The sequence below is a fragment of the Canis lupus genome, chromosome 9 (genome assembly GCF_048164855.1).
Source record: "Canis lupus baileyi chromosome 9, mCanLup2.hap1, whole genome shotgun sequence".
In the NCBI taxonomy this organism is placed as follows: domain Eukaryota; kingdom Metazoa; phylum Chordata; class Mammalia; order Carnivora; family Canidae; genus Canis; species Canis lupus.
In genome coordinates this window covers 17,169,641-17,188,583 of record NC_132846.1, presented here as the reverse complement: position 1 = coordinate 17,188,583, position 18,943 = coordinate 17,169,641, and the positions used below count along the sequence as shown (strand labels likewise).

At 33.9% G+C, this 18,943-nt stretch overlaps 1 protein-coding gene across 10 annotated transcripts in view; it reads left to right on the top strand.

Moving 5' to 3' along the window:
- The window catches only part of SLC25A21 (solute carrier family 25 member 21), a 469,006-nt gene that overhangs the window by 5,381 nt on the left and 444,682 nt on the right, over positions 1-18,943 (top strand). The window contains exon 2 of one of the 10 annotated variants that reach the window (XM_072838344.1): positions 6,406-6,526. The exons of the other annotated variants lie outside the window; for them this stretch is intronic. The gene's annotated coding sequence lies outside the window, so the exon portion shown is untranslated. The remainder of the gene's footprint in view (positions 1-6,405; positions 6,527-18,943) is intronic. 10 annotated transcript variants of the gene reach the window in all.

The window sequence follows — 18,943 nt, the reverse complement described above, 5'->3', positions numbered from 1 at the left end:
TATACTGAAAAATGGCTCTGGCCACTGGAACAAGTGGGAACTGAAATTTAGCCCATGCTGATTCATAATTCATGTATCCTAGAGTAGAGATATAGCCACCTGAGGGAGAAAGGATATCATTTTCTGTTTCTCACAATGACCAAAGGGATTGGTGTAGCCTGACAGCAATATTGACAGAATTCCCCCAAACTCGCTAGAGCTCCCAAGGTCCCTAGGTCTCAGTATTTTACATCATTATCCTTTAGCGCACCGGGAAGTTTCCCTAAGATGCACATCTCTTCCTCGAAGCCAAGAACTTAGCTTTGCCTCAAGATCATCCCATTCTCCTTAATAACCGGTTTGGCTTCTTCCAAGTGTTTCCAAAGCTCATGGAGTTCTTATTTCCCATCTTATGTAGAAGCCTTGTAGGCCCACTCAGATGGTATTCTCCCCAAGTTCTCACTGGGCTTTTGCCTCTAACGTCAGAATTTTCCAGGGTCTCTGGCAGGTCCTCTTGGATCCCTGACAGACCGTGCTCTCACCAGAGCCTATCAGGGTGCCTCTGAGGCCCTGTCCACACTAAATTCCCTTGCACAGTGGCGTCTTTAGGACCTTCCTCTTCCTGTCTCCCAGAATCTTCTAATCATGTTCCCAGAAGTCTGCAAGTACCACTCAGAGAACTTCCTGGAGCATTTCCCCTCATTATATATCTCTTATGTGATCACTGTGCATGCAGGACACTGATTTATTTCCCAAAATTTCCAGGCTCCTCTCTCTAGGTTCACCCTCATTTCTTGTATCTGGTAGGCACACACCCCCATCACATCTCCAATCACAGTTTTTATTTTGTGTGTCTTCCTGGAGATATTTTAGTCAAATTATTTAGTTGGAGCATTCTGGAAACAAGTTTTCTGATTTTGCACTAGACACAGCTCCAGTACTTCATGCAGTTTGTTTCCTTTATCACCTTCAAGGGGTCAAATGAGAAAGTGAAATGAAAAACATTTTTTAGAGGAAAGAAACCTGGGATTCATGGGTAAGTCTTTGGGAAATTGACTATTGAGAGTACCGGTAAAATGTGCATTATACTGATGGAAGAGAGTCAAAGCTTTCTACCTAAAAAGGTAACTAAAATGGTATTGGATAATTTCAAATCTTATTCTTTAAACTCCTGATCTTATATATCTTATGTATCTTTATTTTTACAAGATTTCTACCTTTTTTTTTTTTTTTTTGCTTTAACCCATAGTAGTTAAAATACAGTTAAAAGAAGTGCCATAGCAGGCAGTATGTATACTGGTAGTCCTCTAGACTTTAATTTGGGCTAAGTAATAAAAGAGTTGATGCTCCAGGGAGTAATCAAAGTTAAGATTTTGATCAAGGAAAAGTCTTTTTCAGAATGGGTGCAAAGAGGACACACATGTGATTTGTATAAATGGCACCTTTGGAACTTCAGGATTTGGGAAACTGCAATTGTTTGATAATAAATAGCAGGTTGTAGTGAAACAGGTGATCCTCTATGATACATCAAAGGGAGGCTGGAACCCATTATCTGGGTAATTAGGAAGGAAAAATTCTCCTTATTTTAACCATATAGAAGGAAGTAATTCTATTGCTCAAATTAATTATGAAATACCTTTAAAGGATGTGTTTAATTAAAATGTAGTCTTGTTTCTCTTTTTAAAAAAATTTTATTTAAATTCAATATAATTGACATATACTGTATTATTAGTTGCAGAGGTAGGATTTAGTAATTGTCAGCTGCATACAACACCCAATGCTCATTACTTCAAGTGACCTCCTTGATGCTCATCACCCGGTTACCCTATGCCCCCGCCTCCAGCAACCCTCAGTTTGTTACCTATAGTTAAGAGTCTCTTATGATTTTGTCTTCCCTGTTTTTCTTTTAAGATTTTATTTATTCATGAGAGACAGAGAGAAAGGCAGAGACATAGGCAGAGGGAGATGCAGGCCCCTCACAGGGAGACCGATGCGGCACTCGATCCCAAGACCCCAGGATCACGACCTGAGCCAAAGGCAGATGCCCAACTGCTGAGCCATCCAGGTGTCCCTATCTTGTCTCTTTTAAAGAAAATCTAGTTCTCAAAAATACAAATTTAAGAACAAAATATGAACGTGTAACCACATTTCAAAGGATTTCTTATTTTACTGTCTTTCACTGGAAAACATTTTAAAAGCGTTAAATATAACATGTGGGTACATGATTCAGTTGATATAAAAACATGAATCAACTTTAACACAACATTTTAGGTACATTATGTTAAACCAGTGCTTCCTCCTCTCCTTTGCCTCTGCGCTGCCTTCCCCTCCCAGACTTCAACATCTCAGATCACTGAGAACCTGGAATTTTAGGGAGAGCATAGTATATGCTCAGAAATGTATGTTGACTGTATTAATGAATAAATATCAGAAGCTTAAGCCACAGAATATATATTCTTAGAATCCTACTCTAAAGAGAGAAAAGTATGCTGAGGTTCAACCAATATTTGTAACAGTACTTTCCTTTAACAATATTTTCTTTTATTATCACCAATTAGTAAATGAAGTGAAAAAATTATCTTCTGGTCTAAATTGTCTGCCACCTTCTGAGTGAGAGGTCCATGATAACTTTCTAAATTTATGTGTCGTCTTTAGTTCCAGGGCCCCAAAATGAAAAGAGGTGCACAAATCATTTTGAAACATCTTTATGATTTAAGTAGGTGGCACGTTAAAAGAATAATAAATCAGATTAAGGAAATTCTATGAGATTCTTAATTGTTCTAGATTTTAATTGATTTTTCTGGCCAATTTCTTTTCCTTTTGGTTTTAAGTTATTATGTTTGTGTCAATTATTTCCATACTTTGATGTGATCATGGTTTATACACATTCTAAGTATTCTATTAAATCTGTATCTTTTGATCCCTTTTATTAGTTTGCTAGGGCTGACTGAACAATGTACCATGAACTGGATGGTGTAAAATAACAGGAATGTATTGTCTCACAGTTCTGGAGGTTAGAAGTCTGAAATCAAAGTAAAACCAGGAGGGCTGGTTCCTTCTGGAGGCAGCAAAGGAGAATTTGGTCCATGCTTCTCTCTTAGTTTCTGGTAGTTGGTAACAATCATTATGTTCTTTGACTGTCATTGCGTGGCTTTCTCTTCCTATTTGTCCAAATTTCCCTCTTTGTTATATGGATATCATTGAGTTAGGATTGAGTTAGGGCCCATTACCGTCTGGTATGACCTCACTTTCACTTGATTATACCTGGAAAGACCCTATTTCTGAATAAGGTCACATACCAGGGTTTAGGGCCTGAACATATCTTTTTTGGAAGACATAGTTTAACCCACAGAGAATCATGTTGTGATTCTCAAGTTTGTGTTCCATATCTCAAGCTATGGTCCTGTGTCTCTCTTCCTTTCTTTGGAAGCCTTTGTGAAAAGTTCATTACTTGGTTTCCAACCTACTATAATTGGCATATCTGTCTTTACCTTTCTGCTCAAACTGTTAATGACTGGTTTTCATTTTTAATTTTACCTATCTTTGTAAAATTTCACATCTCTGACCAATTTTTCTCCTTAAAGTTGTCTTTACTGATGATTGTTACTCTTCTCTTCATGTCCAGTCACTTCTTTACTGTTTCCTTTGCTGGTTCCTCTTCTTCCCTTTCCTCAAAAATTGGCATTCTTCAGGGTTCTAAGTTCTCTGCTCCATATAATCTTACCTCCCTGAGCAAGCCCATCTGTTCTGTGGCTTTAATATTATTCATTTGCAGGTAATTCCCCATCTATATTTCCAACTTCTCTGTGTCCTACAGATACAGATTTCTAACTCATACAGTAGAAATAACATGGGGTCAAGAGTTATGTGGATTCTTAGTGATTTTTAAACATTTTTAACATTTCAGAGGTAAATTTTGAAACTCCTATCAGGCCATCAAATACTATTTTTTCTGTTGTATAATTGTACTAATCCTTATTTTGAGTTGTCTTTCTCACTCATTCTTTTTGTTAACATAGCAAGTTGCAAGTGACCTTCTCTGGGGGTTTATTTGAGTTAAATGGATCCTCCCTAATTAGTCAATAATTATGACAAGACAAACAGGAAACAGTAAGATAAATCTTAAGTGCTCACATTAATTGAATGATAATTATGTATGAAGCACCTTACTTTGCTTAAATTATTGATATTAATTTGTAATTTCTTGAGGATGAAGAAAGTGAAGCTCAGAGAAATTAACTAACTTGCTCAAGGCCAGTGACAGAGCAGGAGCTCAAACTCTGTTCTCTTTGCCTTCAGAGCTTGTACTCCTACCCATTATCCCACTCATCCTCATAGTGTGCAAAATGAGAAATCAGGCAGCCCCAGACCTCTTTTCCTTCAGGCTGGGTTAAAATATTATGGCCGCTCTAGAAACTCGCTCATTGATGAACGATCAAGATCTGCCTTTGGTGCAACCAACCATTTCTTGTTTTTGCCAGACCTTTAAATGACAGCCATAGTACAAGTATAAAATAATCCGAATGACCCATCAGAGGACTCTGTCAGCATTGGCAGAGCTACCTCTTTTCTGTCATTCTCCACAGGCGATTGTTTAGGAATGAGTTGAGCCCCAATCCTTGGGTAATTGTTAAACGAACCTTATACAATCAGGTCAGATACCAGAATGACTCATTAGAATGAGAGCAACCCCACAGCAGACTGGGTGAGCTGGGCTGTGAAAAAGGAGAGAATTTAAGTTGCATGACATAGGTTTGTTTTGAACTTTTTCATTTGCATAAATCTGGCAGCTTTAGGTGAGACACAGGGCAAATTTATTGGAATGTCTGTAAAATCTAGAATGGACTATTACAGGGGGAATATAACTTTGGAGAAATAATAATGATATATATGTTTCAATACAAATGAATGACACCTAAAATAGAATTAAGCTTAAAAAGTTTTACATTGTGAGAGAGAAAAAGAGAGAGAATAAATGCCAATGAGGCTAATATTTCTTGAAAAATTATCAATGTTTATGGATCATTAAATGTATCAAAATCAGATTAATACAATTATGGGAAGTATTATTTTTGTTCTTATTGATGTGGCTGCTGTTATTATTATTCTTATTTGGAGAATGATTGTACAAATAAGTTAAAATACTTTGGAATAAATTACAGGTATCTCTCCAGAGATTCAATAATGAACAAAGTTATTTTAGAGCTTTTTTCTAAGACAATGCATTTAGTTGGCTACTATATCATAGTGGACAGTCACATTTGAATAGAAGAATCACATTCTGTCCTTGTGCACCTATAGATGGCACTGTCTTCCCATAATTTTGTTGATTTGCTTAAAAATAGAAAAAAAAGGAAAAGCTTTCTGCAGACAGTTAGATGTAGAAGTGTGTTACCTTCTAATTAGATCCTACCACTGTAAAACATTTGAAACAGGTGCCTGGCATAGATCATAGAGAATTATACATTTGAAAAATGTAGATGCCTGGACTTTGGAATTAATTTTTTCATTTAATTATTCCTAACTGTGTATGGAAAAAAAATTTATGTGTATGAGTAAGAGAGGTAGGAGCAACTATTTTTATTGCTATAATATTTATTTTCTCTGTGGTGGTCTTGCTTTTGAATTTAGTTTTGAATCAAGCAAAAATTGTTGATAAGTTTTAGCATGAATGTCATATTCATTGCTTGTAGATCTTGGAGATTACCTTGTGGAAATGAAACTCCTACATTCCATAATTTTGTTTCTTTAAATTATCAGGGTTTGAATGTATATACACTAATAGTAAATTATAAGCTTCTATGAGCAAAACCTAGAGTGCCAAATGCATAGTTCTTTTTATTTATCTATCTAGGGTAGCCACTCAAAATGCTATTTCTTGTTTCAATATAATAGGCTTTTACATAATAAAGTGAGGGAGGTGTGTAGGGAATATATTTTCTTAAGTTCCAAACAGGATTTTTTTTTTTAAGGTAATACATACGTGTGTGGAATTAATGAAGTCCTTGCTACTGTAAATGAACTTCTAACCACAAGATGGCAGTGTAACTTGCCCATATTTTTTAAAACATTTTTTAGAAAAATGATTAGTAAATTAAACACATTATTTCTTTCCCTCTAAATGAGAAATGTATGCAACTATGAAATTTTAGGAAAATTATGAAGAAAATGAATTTTGAAGGTACTTAATATAAGAAGTACTAAAGACTCTTTAATGATTTATTTCGATTAGCAGGGGCTTTTTTTGGTGGAGCTAAGAAAACATTTATTTCATATTCTTTTAAGTTGAAAGTAGAAATATGATCATATAAAAGTTCAAAATCATATCAATAACTTTCTTTTACAAAGCGATATAGTCTCATGTTTGCCTGATAAAGCATCAAGGAAGAATAAGACTTCTTCTGTTTCCTTCATGTTTTTGTAAAGATCTGCATTGGCGCATGACTTCTTTTCAGCACACATACATTGGAGATTAGAAGGTCAACAAAGAAGCAAAGAAGGGAAAGAAAAGAAAGAATAGTAGAGATACTGGCACCTAAGTTATATGGTAAGAAAGCAGTGATGATGGTGTCTATGTGACCCTTGCTGAATTTATATATTCTATACTTTAAAAATGATCATTTGTCCATTCAATAGGGGCTTTTAAATAGGCATTATCCAGTATTGTTTATATTTATAATGTTTTATTGATATGTTTATATACTGTGTGGTATTGTTTTACTCTACATGGATGCTTTTTCACAATTACTTTAGTTTTTGTGTATGTGATTAATTTAAAAGATTATACTGGATTTAATTCATGTTTTTTAAGTCTTTCAAAGAGTGAGTCCCTTTTAGGTAGAAACCAAGACTTACACAGTGCTTAAAATATGGTATCTATGCAGTAAATCTATTTTTATTCAAATTGCATTTGCCACAATGATACAATTCTCTTGAGACATATTTTGCTTATGTTCCCCTGCTTGATCAGCCATAAATGTGGCAGAGACAAAGAAAATATCTTCTATTTTAGAAGCCAAGTGCTTTGAACTCATTCATTGCATCTTATTTTGCTTATAGTGGAGGGAATGTTCCATGTAGAAGTGATAATTTCTCAGAGCTGCACTGAAAATAAAACTTTTATTTTTTGATCTAAGGTATATGAGAATGCTAAACAATGTGATTTGCTTCCTATAATGGAATATTTGACATATAATCAATATATGATTCAGTTTCTGCTTGTGAGCAACTATACACAAATATTTTGTATTGTAAATTTAAAAAGGAGGTCTATTACTTTTCATTATTCGCCTAAGTTAGAAATAGATGGCAAATTTTTTGTGGGTAAGTTAAAATTTTGAAAAAATGACTCACATTTACCATGTATAGGAAAAACATATTAGACATAAGAAAAAAACATACAAGACATAAGAAAAACAAAATGCAGTTACCATCTGTGAGAAAAAATATAGTTTCATGTAATGCTTAAATATGTATGTAGGTCGTGTTCCAAAAATCTGTAGGTTTAGGCTATTTGTTTGCAATCAGGGTGCATTTCCCCCTTAGAACAGTGTTATGTAATTTGTGGGTGAGCCACAAAACTATATATTTTTTAAACCCTAATAAGTGTGAAATACCACTAATAGGAGCTCTGAACGCTGGGGCATTTAGGATCCTTAAGCTCAAATAGAGGGTTCTGAACCCTTTTGAGATTAGCTTCCCTGGAGATTTCAAGAGCTCTAGGTAGAGTGGAGTGAGATTGAGATTCTCATATGCAGAGATAGCCTGCTAGCTTCTCCTTGGCAATGAACCAGGAGGGAAGGAGTGCCAGCAGGACCAGAAGGGCCATTTGAATGGGGCCTTACATTCACAAAGGACCTTATAACGTAAACTTTTGACATTTCTTTCAAATAAAGCTAGACACAAAGTCATTGTTTTTCTCATTGCAGTTGTGTGTGTTAGAAGCATTAATATGATATGTGATATGTAGGCATTTAAAATAAGCTACATTTTAATAACTGTTAGTTGGCATTTCTTTGCTTTTCAATATATTAAGAGTCTCAAAACATAGAAGAGTTTTATGTCAGTTTTAACTTCTGAAAGGCTCTCATCCTAAGGGAAAAGGGTAATGATTTCTAGAGGTTCTCACTCCAGTTGTTTCTGGCACATATTTGTGTCATAAATAGATGGATGGATGGATGCTGAATAGTCAGACAGCAGAAAAGGACCACAGGGGAAGTGTGAAGCAAACAACTACAATAAAGGAAGCATCAAGGTTGGAGTAGTTGGGAGTCTCAGTGGTTATTGGTATAAATAGGTTGTTATTAAAACTATTTCTACATTGGAAATAACAAAACTGTTTCTACATTGGAAAATATCTCTATTTTTTGTTATGATTCATGTGCTTTATATAAATTTGTGTATTCTTACATTTGAACATACATGAAAGAAGTCACGCTTTTAATGTATGTCTTATTAACATTGCATAGCTGTAAAATAGCCATATATTAAAGTTTTAAAGAAATCCTAGTTTTTTTTTTGTTTTATTGACCTGTAACAGTGACATGTTTATTTAAATGTAAGAATGCATATTAGTTGTTAACTAAAGCTGATATATAATAGTGACAGATATTAAAACATCTTCTTATTTCTGTCACTTGATGATAACCTCCCTGAGGATAAGAATCTTAGTCTGTTTGGTACCCAGCAATCTCCCTAGTGCCTAAAATAGAAAATGGCACAGGCTAGATACTCAATAAACATTTGTTGAAATGAATAGGTGACTGAATGAATGGTAAATTTATTTTGGCTCCCAATTTTGAATGTTAATTAATTTAAAAAATTCTAAACTTTTCAGCAAGATACTAGAATGTATGTTGCTTCCTAAATGATTTGAAGGAGTGGGTGCAATTTCCTCCATGCCCAACACATGTCATTGGTAGTGCTTACCTGCCATCAAATTCAGACATTACTGGAGGAACCATGCAGTGTCTAAAATGAACGATTCCATTTTATTCCTAGTAGTGGCAAAGGAAGAAAAAGGGATTCCAAAGGGTCCTACGTTTCCTGCCCCGATTGCCCTAAGAAGGAGTCAATCTTGGCAGGACTTTAATCCTATGTAGTCTAAGTTCCATTGATTCTGCAAACCTGGATCTTGACTGTGACCTGTTTTTTTCCCAGTACCTGGCTTCCCAGGAACGGTTATAAGAAGTATAGACTATTTTATTGTTGACTTGCTTACACTTGGGGATAGGTTAATTTTCCCAAGCTCAAAGTCTAGTGTGCTGGTTGTATTTTTTTCCAGTCATATATCATATATACACAAATATGTGTACTTCACAAAATTATATGTATATATGAATATGAATACATACATATATGTGTATATATATATATATATATGTATATGTATTGATCTACCTACTTTTTGTTTTCAGATCTTTATTTTGGAATTACATCATTTTCCAAAACTAGTTATGTATATGGCAAACTTTTGAGTATACTGTGGGAGTTAAGCAATGAAATGGTTACAACTGAGATGATAAAGAAGAAATAGGGTACTCCATCAAGAGGCATCCATGTTTTCCTAGTGAACTTTACCTTGTGAAGAGGTAATATAGGGAAGTAATGTACCATAGGGATTCTGATGCTTACTGACTAGCATTAAATCCCAGCTTTGATATTCATTAGATGTTGCGAAGGCAGTTTAACATTTCTGTGCTTTATCCATAGGATACATTGCAATCTACTTCATAAGGTTGTTAAAGGGTCAGATGAGTTGATACATGTAAAGGTTTATTATTGATATCCTTTGATATCATATTGGTAAGTTGATATCATTAAAGGCCTAGGATTTAGTAAGCACTCAGTAAATGTTAGTTATTAATGGAGAGTGAAAATATAAAAGTATTTAGGCATATTCCAAGCATTTCAAAAATATCCATAGGTGAATGACATTTTATATGAATATATGCAAACTATAATTATGTTCTATAATTTATAATGAAAACTGTATTTTTCTATTTACTTTCTAGAAACTTAACCTTATTTTGGGGTGGTAGAGTTTTGTTCTCAAACCTAGATATCATAACGGGATGAGCACTGGGTGTTATGCTGTATGTTGGCAAGTCAAACTCCAGTAAAAAAAATATACAAAAAAAAAGAAAACAGTAAAAAATAAAATAAAATAGGGATCCCTGGGTGGCGCAGCGGTTTGGTGCCTGCCTTTGGCCCAGGGCGCGATCCTGGAGACCCGGGATCGAATCCCACGTCGGGCTCCCAGTGCATGGAGCCTGCTTCTCCCTCTGCCTGTGTCTCTGCCTCTCTCTCTCTCACTGTGTGCCTATCATAAATAAATAAAAATTAAAAAAAATAAAATAAAATAAAGTAAAACCTAGATATCAATAACATAATCTTATTTTTTGTCAGAAATTTTAAATTTTTATTCCCAAAATGGAGTCATTAGGTTTCATTTTCAGTATTCCATAGTGGGCCTATAGGAATGATTCTCAGTTCATATCCCAGTGGTCACCCTATCAAATAACTTGGGTCATTCTCTTCCCCCGAAACATACTTTTTTTTTTTTTAAGAAAGAAGGGCATTTATATTTTTGTAGGTGTTGTATAATATTTATCATTCATAATAACTTTGGGAATCTTAAAATCACAAATTATTATTTGGAGCAAGTGCATTGAGTATTATTAATCAATATAAGTAGTAAAGGCATTTCCTTTAATGTGGTTATTTCCATATCCCATGCCAGGGAGAAAGAGACTGACCGTCTGATTGACAACTGCTGATTTATATATTAACAGGGGTCTGTTAGTTCTTTTCCCAGGAATTGAAGGCAAAATTGTTACTCAAGTTGTTAATTAGCCATCTCTCCTTCTCTCCTTAGTTTCTGTATTTTTTCTAGTCTCTTAACTCCAAGGTTCAGTGTTCTCACTAAGGGGCCTATCCAGGGCTTCCCACCAAAGCACCCCATACCTTTCCAACTTTCATAAATAGTTTCCTAATCTGACTTTTTTAAAACTCTGATTTTGTCCTAGGAAAATTTTATTCTAGTAGCTAAATTGATAAATGTAGTTAATTGAACTTTATTACGTGGGATAGGCTTCAAACTGTGCCTTTTGGGCACAGAAAAAAAGTGTAAGTTGGGGGTAGGCCAATCGGGAAGGTTTTGAGCCACCTACAAAATGAACTGGCTTTGTCTGCTTCGTTACCCCAAATGTTGGAGAAAGCCCAACAGGTATCTTTCATGGAACCCCAAGTATCTGATTCTTGCTGCTAATACTTGGGGAATTATTAGTCAAATGCTTTCTCCTCTTTTCTCATCCTGCCTTCAATACACACACACACATACACACACACACACAGAGCACACAAATACTTTTTAGCTGGGCTTTAAGCAGCTATCCTATTATTTACATGTTGACATTATGTTTCTGTGTGTACAATTTTCTATTAAAATTATTTTTAAATTAATTCTTCTCAACATCCTTGAATTTCTTAACTGTCTTGTATATACCAGGCCCTGTGATAAGTGTGGCTGATCTGATTTTAGCCATGAGGAATTTTCAGCACAGAAGGAGTGGTAATATTTAACTGAGTCTGTTTGCCAGAAGGCGGGTGCTTGGTTCACCAAGCTTCACTAAAATTTGATATTTTGCTTTTGCAAGCTGGTTAGAAGCATTGCATTAAAATACTGCCAAATTTTGTCCCTTTTTGTCCAAACTTTTTTAACTTGAAAAAGGAATTTCAGTGTGTAAAAATTTCCATTATAAGGCCACCTGTAAACTTAAAACAGTCAAACTGTTTTTTCAGCTGCTTGCAGCTCTGTTTCTCAACTGACTAATACTGACAGATAAAGATGGCTTTCCCCTGAGAAGGATTGTTTTGTTTGTGGTTATTCTGTCACTACCAGGAGGGACAGCTCCCCTGATCCGTAGGGAATGCAGAGATGCAGTTTACAGACAGAATCATATGCTGACTAGCAACTAAAAAATAATAGTCAAATAATGATTTCATTGTTCCTTCCTGTGTCCATGACAACTGAGAGGTATGCAGCTAGACCAGAACACTGCCTTGGGAGTGTTCTTTTCCTCCAATACTACTATTTTGAGAAAGTTAACAATTTATTCTGACAGTCAGGCTTGGGAGAAAAATTGGCATTTCCAATATCTTGCTTATTTTAGTGTTTTTGTATCCCGAAGCTAATTCTTCTGACACTTCTTCTGTTCACTAGCACTCTGACTTGCCTTTTTTAAACATCTGGTTTATGGCATAGTTTCTACCATGATGGTCGTCAGTGATGAAGAGTTCCTCCTCTGGAGTTGGACAGAACTGTCTTTACATTCTCTCTCGGCCAATTAACAGCGGTGGGACCTTGGGAGAGTTTCTTAATCTTTCTAATCTTCAGGTCCTTATTCATAAAGTAGGAATTAGTAACAGAATCTTTCTTCATAAGGTTGTTGCAAATTAATTGAGATAATGCACAGAGAGTGCTTAGCCTGCTTCTTGGCACAAGTAAGCACTCCATAAATTGATGGTTTGTTGCTGTTATTAGCAATCTCTTGTACAAGACTGTAAACTTCCAAAGCACTGGTTCTCAGCCTTGACTGCACATTAGAATCACCTGGGTAGTTTTAAAAGATCCTGATGCCAGGGCCATAGTCCAGATCAACTAAATCAGCATCTTCGGAGTTGGGCCCAGGATTTGGCATTTTTAAAGTGCTTCAGCTGATTCCAATGTGCAGCTGAGGTTGAGAAATACTGTCCCTGAAGGTGGGACTGTATTATATTAAAGCACTCAGACAAAAATGTATAAAAGTGACACATTGTACCTTGCAAATTTTGTTACAAATATTTTAAATAACTGAAGAGGGCAAAGCCAATTTAGTGATTTTTCAAGGGGCCGCTTTTTATCAACATCATAGTAGAGCAAATACTAAGAGACATGGAAAATTGTAAAATATGTGGGAACCCACAGTTTCAATGTGAGAGTTATATAAGTTGAAACTATGCTATAGCAAAATTACTTTTATATTTTAGTGGCTTTTTTTTAAAAAAGGGAGATAATTGGCAGTCATAAAGACAAATCTGTACTATTTTAACACAAAGATCAATATAATTCAAACACATCCCACTTAGTTCATATCCATGTTTGTTTGAATTTGAGGGAAAAACAATGGCAACATGAGAATACATGCTTTTATATTGCTTATGCTGAATCAGCATCCTTAGCCATTCATTATAGTGTTAAACTTTTTGGAATGGGAAGGTGAAGATCCAGGAAAAACTCAATTGTATTAACTATATAAGAAAACATGACTTTCTTCCTAGTAATCCAAAAGACATTAATTATTAATTTTCAAGATCTTACGATGTTAAAAAAATGAAAGTACTCTCACAGTGTCTTTTTCTCTATGTATACAGTTTTAACCTATATATACTGTTGATGATCATTAAAACAATCAATCACACTTGTTTACTACTGCTAGTTTTCCAGATAATTTTGTATGTATTTTTTTTTTTCAATTCTCACAATACCTCTGTGAGGACACAGTTCAAGAATTAGCCTCATTTTATAGGAGGGAAAACTAAGGCAGTTTATTAGTAGGCAGTTTCAACTCGAGCAAAGATTCTTATTTTCTAGTCAGTCCTCTCATTAACTCATTCATGCATTTATCAAGCATTATCAAGCTGCAGATATGTGACAAATGGAGTTCTAGGCAATGGGTACCCAAGGCGAGTAAGACACACTTGTTGCCTTTAAAGAATTGTGTACACAGTGTCATGAGTGGACTTTGAAGTTCTTAGCCTGTGTCGACCAAGGTAGAATCCATGACCTGAAATTGCCATGGCCAAAGCTGTTAAGTCTTCCAAGACATAGGCAGGAAGAAGAAAAGAGGTAGTTCAGAAACCTATAATGATCATTTTCTACAGTTATATTTTGTAGCAGCCTACTAGATGCATGATCACCCTGGACATTAGTATCCCTTTCAGCTGAATTTTCTGGTGATTTCTGCCACAGGAGAGAATGCTATAGTATTTTTCTAAGAATATATTATTCTTATATATGCTTTAATTTGTTTTTCTCCAGCTTTTCAACAGCTAAAGTTCATTTTAGTACTGGCAGAAACTTTTGAAGATTAAGCATTTTTGTTTATTTTTAATGCTAATTCATCTCAAGTAGTTAACTGGTAGTAGTAATCCTGTTGCTGAATTTAAAATACCCACACTTACTAGACACAAATTAAATTCTACAGTAAGATACAGAGTTTAAGCTTAATTAAACTCTCCTCAAAATACATCTAATTTTTGCTGATTGTAAAGTCTTGGAGTAAAGTTATTGCCCTAACTGTCTTTTATAATTAGCCATATTCATATTACTTTAAAGCATAAAGCAGGAGTCAGCTAAATGGATAGAACCATTTTAATTCTTGTTGAGGATTCATAGTTGCCCTAAAGGAAGGAAAGTTCAGAATGACTATTATTAGTTTTTTCAGTTACTGAGTGGAAATATTTTATGTCTTGAAAATTTTTCTTGAATATTTTGCAAAGATAAAGAATACTATGAAAAGCTAAAGGAAAAGCATTTAATGTTGACAAGTTAAAATATAAGTATTGTTAAGCAGCAAATAAATGAAATATATCTCTTAGTCTTGTATGAAACTATTTTAAGCTAATGTCAATAAAGTTTAAATTAGTTCAGACTTCTCTTATTAGAATAAATGTTTCCTTTTAAAATGCATGATAATCATAATCAAGACAAAATTTGTCCTGTTATTTATTTTCAAAATGATTGTACATGTTTAGCAGACTTTTGATTTAAATCCCCAGTGATATATTGGAGACAGATGTTTAGATGACCTCATGTTTAAAGTAATGTTATATTTGGACACAAGATTAAATTTTCCTTAAAATCTTTCCTTATAAGTTAAACTGTGTGGTAGTATACAAAAACTAATCAATGATTTGCAGTGGATTAATGCAATTCTTGTATTTTAAATAAAATTTTCTATTTTTTTATGGAGTTTCACATAGTACAAAAGAGCTGATTATGAAACAGCTGTTTACAAATGAAAATATTGTTTTTGGCTGGCCAGCTAAATGGGAAACAGATTTGAAAAGTTCCATGAATTTGAATGCAAATTTACCATATCATTTATACTGAACCAAAGAACGTTGGTAGAAGACTGCAACATAGTTTACCAAAAAAATTCAGTTGAAGATTATTTTGTAGGATATAATATAAACATTTTAAATAGTTTTTCCTTCTTCAAAAACTAATTTTTCCTTATGAAAACCAATATAGTATGTAGTTAGTATTATTGGCAAGGTTTTAAAGGAGCTCATAAACGATATTTGACATTTCAGTGAAGAGAAATTAGCAGATGGAGCAATTAGAAACATATAGGTAACTGAGTAGAATGAAATATATAAAAGATGAGAGATATTGTCCAAAGACAGTAAATCACTGTATGTGAAAAATGTGTTTAAGTCAGAGCTATACAGCTATTAGTATATTGTCATTTTCATCAACAGCTAAAATGCTTTACTGGATATTACATTGCTATGTAATTATAGATCAACTGAATTTTTCAGTTTATTCAGTTTTTCTGGCATTAGGAAGACATGTAAATTCACTAGTCATTGTTTTCTTTTTTTTTCTTCTTTTAAGTAAGCTTTATACCCAACAGGCTTGAACTCATGACCCCAAGATCAAAAGTCACATGCTTTACCAACTGAGCCAGCCAGGTGCCCTGCTATGGAAGTGATAATTTAAAAAACATGATCTGTAAAGAATACCTACATATTTTCTCTCAAATTTTAAGTAGTTATTAAAAATTATTTATGTTGGAAATTGGTTTACATAAAAATGAGACATAAAGGCCTTGTGTTTTGAATTTTGAATGATTCCTTTGAATGCAATGCCAAAGTGCATAATTTACTTGAGGTGGTAGTTCATGAGTTAAAACTTCTAGGAGAACTATTGTTGTTTCTTTTTCTTTATCTCTTCTATTGTTTTTCCTCTTGTCTCAGTGCTCTGAAGGTGGGATTGTGTTTCTTTGGTAGCTTTTTAAAAATCACCTGGGGAATAAATGCATTTGGGGGGATGGGATATTACATCTGGTTCTGTTGTCACTTTAATAGAGTAACTGTTAACTCTCAAAGTGGCTCATGATCACTTAAGAAAGAAGTAAGTGGAATATCTGCAAAATATTTTTTAAATTTAGATTCAATTAGCCAAAATATAGTATATCATTAGTTTCAGGTATAGTGTTCACTAATTTATCAGTTGTGTATAACACCCAGTGCTCATCCCATCATGTGCAAAGTATTTTTAGAAACAAGTTTTGGGGCAAAATGAAGCCAAAAATATCTAGGAATCCAAGCAACATAAATGAAAGTTTTTTTTTTTTTTTTATAAATGGAATACTATTTTATTGACATTGAGGAGTGTGTCCCTAATGGGTGATACATCTTTAGCATGCTTGAATTGTTTTATACATTTTCTGTTGAGTGTCATTGGTTAAGGAAGCCCTGTAAAACTAATTCATTGATATACAAACATACTAAATGGCGTAGTAGACCATAACTTTTAAAGAAGGGTTGATGCCATTTGGCTACTTTAATGATATAATTTACCTTAGATAGTAACAGAGATAATTGCCAGATTAATTCCTAGATAAAGCAGACTACATAGTAGTGATGATCAACCAATTCTTTTTGGATTTACTCAAGATCCTGTAATGTAGCAATGTATAAAAATCAGACAGCTGGCACAAATCAGGATCCATTTGGGAGCCACTAAAGGAGGTTTTCTTATTTTCTTGTATTTCAACCTAATATACTCACATACTTGACATAAACAATAAGAAAGTTTTAAAATCAGCTGATGTTTAATGCTTCCAACAATGAACTAAAATTGGAATTTTTGCATATGGGCAAAATTAAATTTTGGAAAGAAATGTAATTGACAAATGTATAAACAGTATTTCTTAAATGTAAATGTAGCATTTTAAAATACTAGCTTTTAAAAAATCAATACCATATTGATTTTGCCAATTGTGTAGTGCCATGTATCTGCCATTACAGAATATTACAAAATAGTTTCAGTACTTGAAAATCCCTTCTGTTCCACCTATTCATCCCTGCCCCCACAACCTCTGACAATCATGGCCTTTTTATTATCTCTTTAGTTTTTCCTTTTCAGAATGTTACATAGCTAGAGTCATACAGTATGTAGCCTTTTCAGACTGTCTTCTTTCATTAAGCAAAATGCATTTAAGTCTCCCTATGTCTTTTCATGGCTGAGTAACATTCCATTGTATGGGATATATCACAATTTGTCTATTGATTTATATATTGAAGGACTTGTTTGCTTTCACGTTTTGACAATTATGAATAAGGCTGCTATAAACGTTTGTGTATAGATTTTTGTGTGGATATAAGGTTTTCAACTCATTTGCGTAAATACCTAGGAGTGTGATTGCTGGATCATTGAAATAGTTTTAAATAATTGTAACAGTGTCTCTGGTTCATAGGAATATCCATATCTTTAGTTAATAGTAAGAGAGACAAATTTTGTTTCCTGGATTCATTGAAGTCTGGATAAATAAGTAGGCACTTTCTGTTTCTTCTTGGATAGTATACATAGGCACGAAAGGCTATTCAAATTCTTTCTTTTCTACTGTTTGTTTTTGATGAGATTTCAAGGTGAGATAAACATAATATAAGGCCATTACAATTAATAGTTGAAGGTGGGTCATCTTAAAGACAGTGGAGAATATAGAGTAAGATGATTACTAGAGTATAGTCAGGAAATTGGAGCGTCTCCCTAGGTTACTAAAGGTTTGTTTCTAAGTTATAATAGAATTTGGTTCTGTGCTAGGTATCATTCAAAACCTTTGATTAGATGTACATCCTTCTCTCCTCTCAACAGCCAAAGGATTTTTAAGCTAAGACAGGTAATGTTAATACAGATATTCAAGATAGACTAGTCACTGACCTAAGACAACTGTATAAATAATAATAATTATTATTATTATCATAGTGCCTAGCATTTATTAAGCATTTACTATGTGGTAGGTATTTTCTAAGATTAGAGCAGAATCAGGTTTTCTGGGACCTGTCAACAACTTTATTTTACAAATAAGGAAACTGAAGAAAAGAGAAGTTAAGTAACTTTTGTTCGTGTTGTAAGTGGCAGATTCTGGGTTTGAATTCCAGAGGCTTCACTCAAAATCACAAAACTCCACTATTAAACCTGTTAAACTAAATATTAAGTTATGTGTAAGAAAAGTTAAGTGTACTTTCTGGATCTATGAAGATGGTGCCAGAGCATTCAAACTTGGAGAAGATTTGGAAGTAGGGCAGAGGAGATCCAATAAAATAATGAGTAAATTTGCCAAGGGATAGGAGGCAAGGATCATGGAAGAGACAGAGAATATTAAACTTGATTATGAATCCCTCTTACAAAAGAATCCCATCTATAGATATTTTTTCTTGGAGTATTAAGTTTTCAAGTTCAGAACATTAAATCTAATCTAAAAATGTCAGTGTACTACAGTGTGAAAAGTACTGAATGTTAGCACACCTGATTTTTAGTTAATAATTTTGCCATTGAAGATGTCAGGAAAATTATTTTACCCAATTATTTTATTTTTTTCTCTTAATCTAGAATTAAAATTTTAAACTTTTAAAACTTGAACAAATTTTTGATTATTTTCCACATAAAGTTGGGTTTGGTATAAATGGACCATCACAGAGAAAAGAAAAATTATATAATTTTCCAAATTTTTCTAGTACTACCCATGAAACATCAACCTTTAAATCTCTCATGCACAAAAACATTGTGTTATTCTGATTCTCATTCTGTTTTATGTACCTCTTATCAAAACTGTCATTAATCTCTCTGGCCTACCTCCTTCTCTCTATTTTGACCACTATTGTTTTGGTTTCTTAAAGTTTCTCAGCTAGA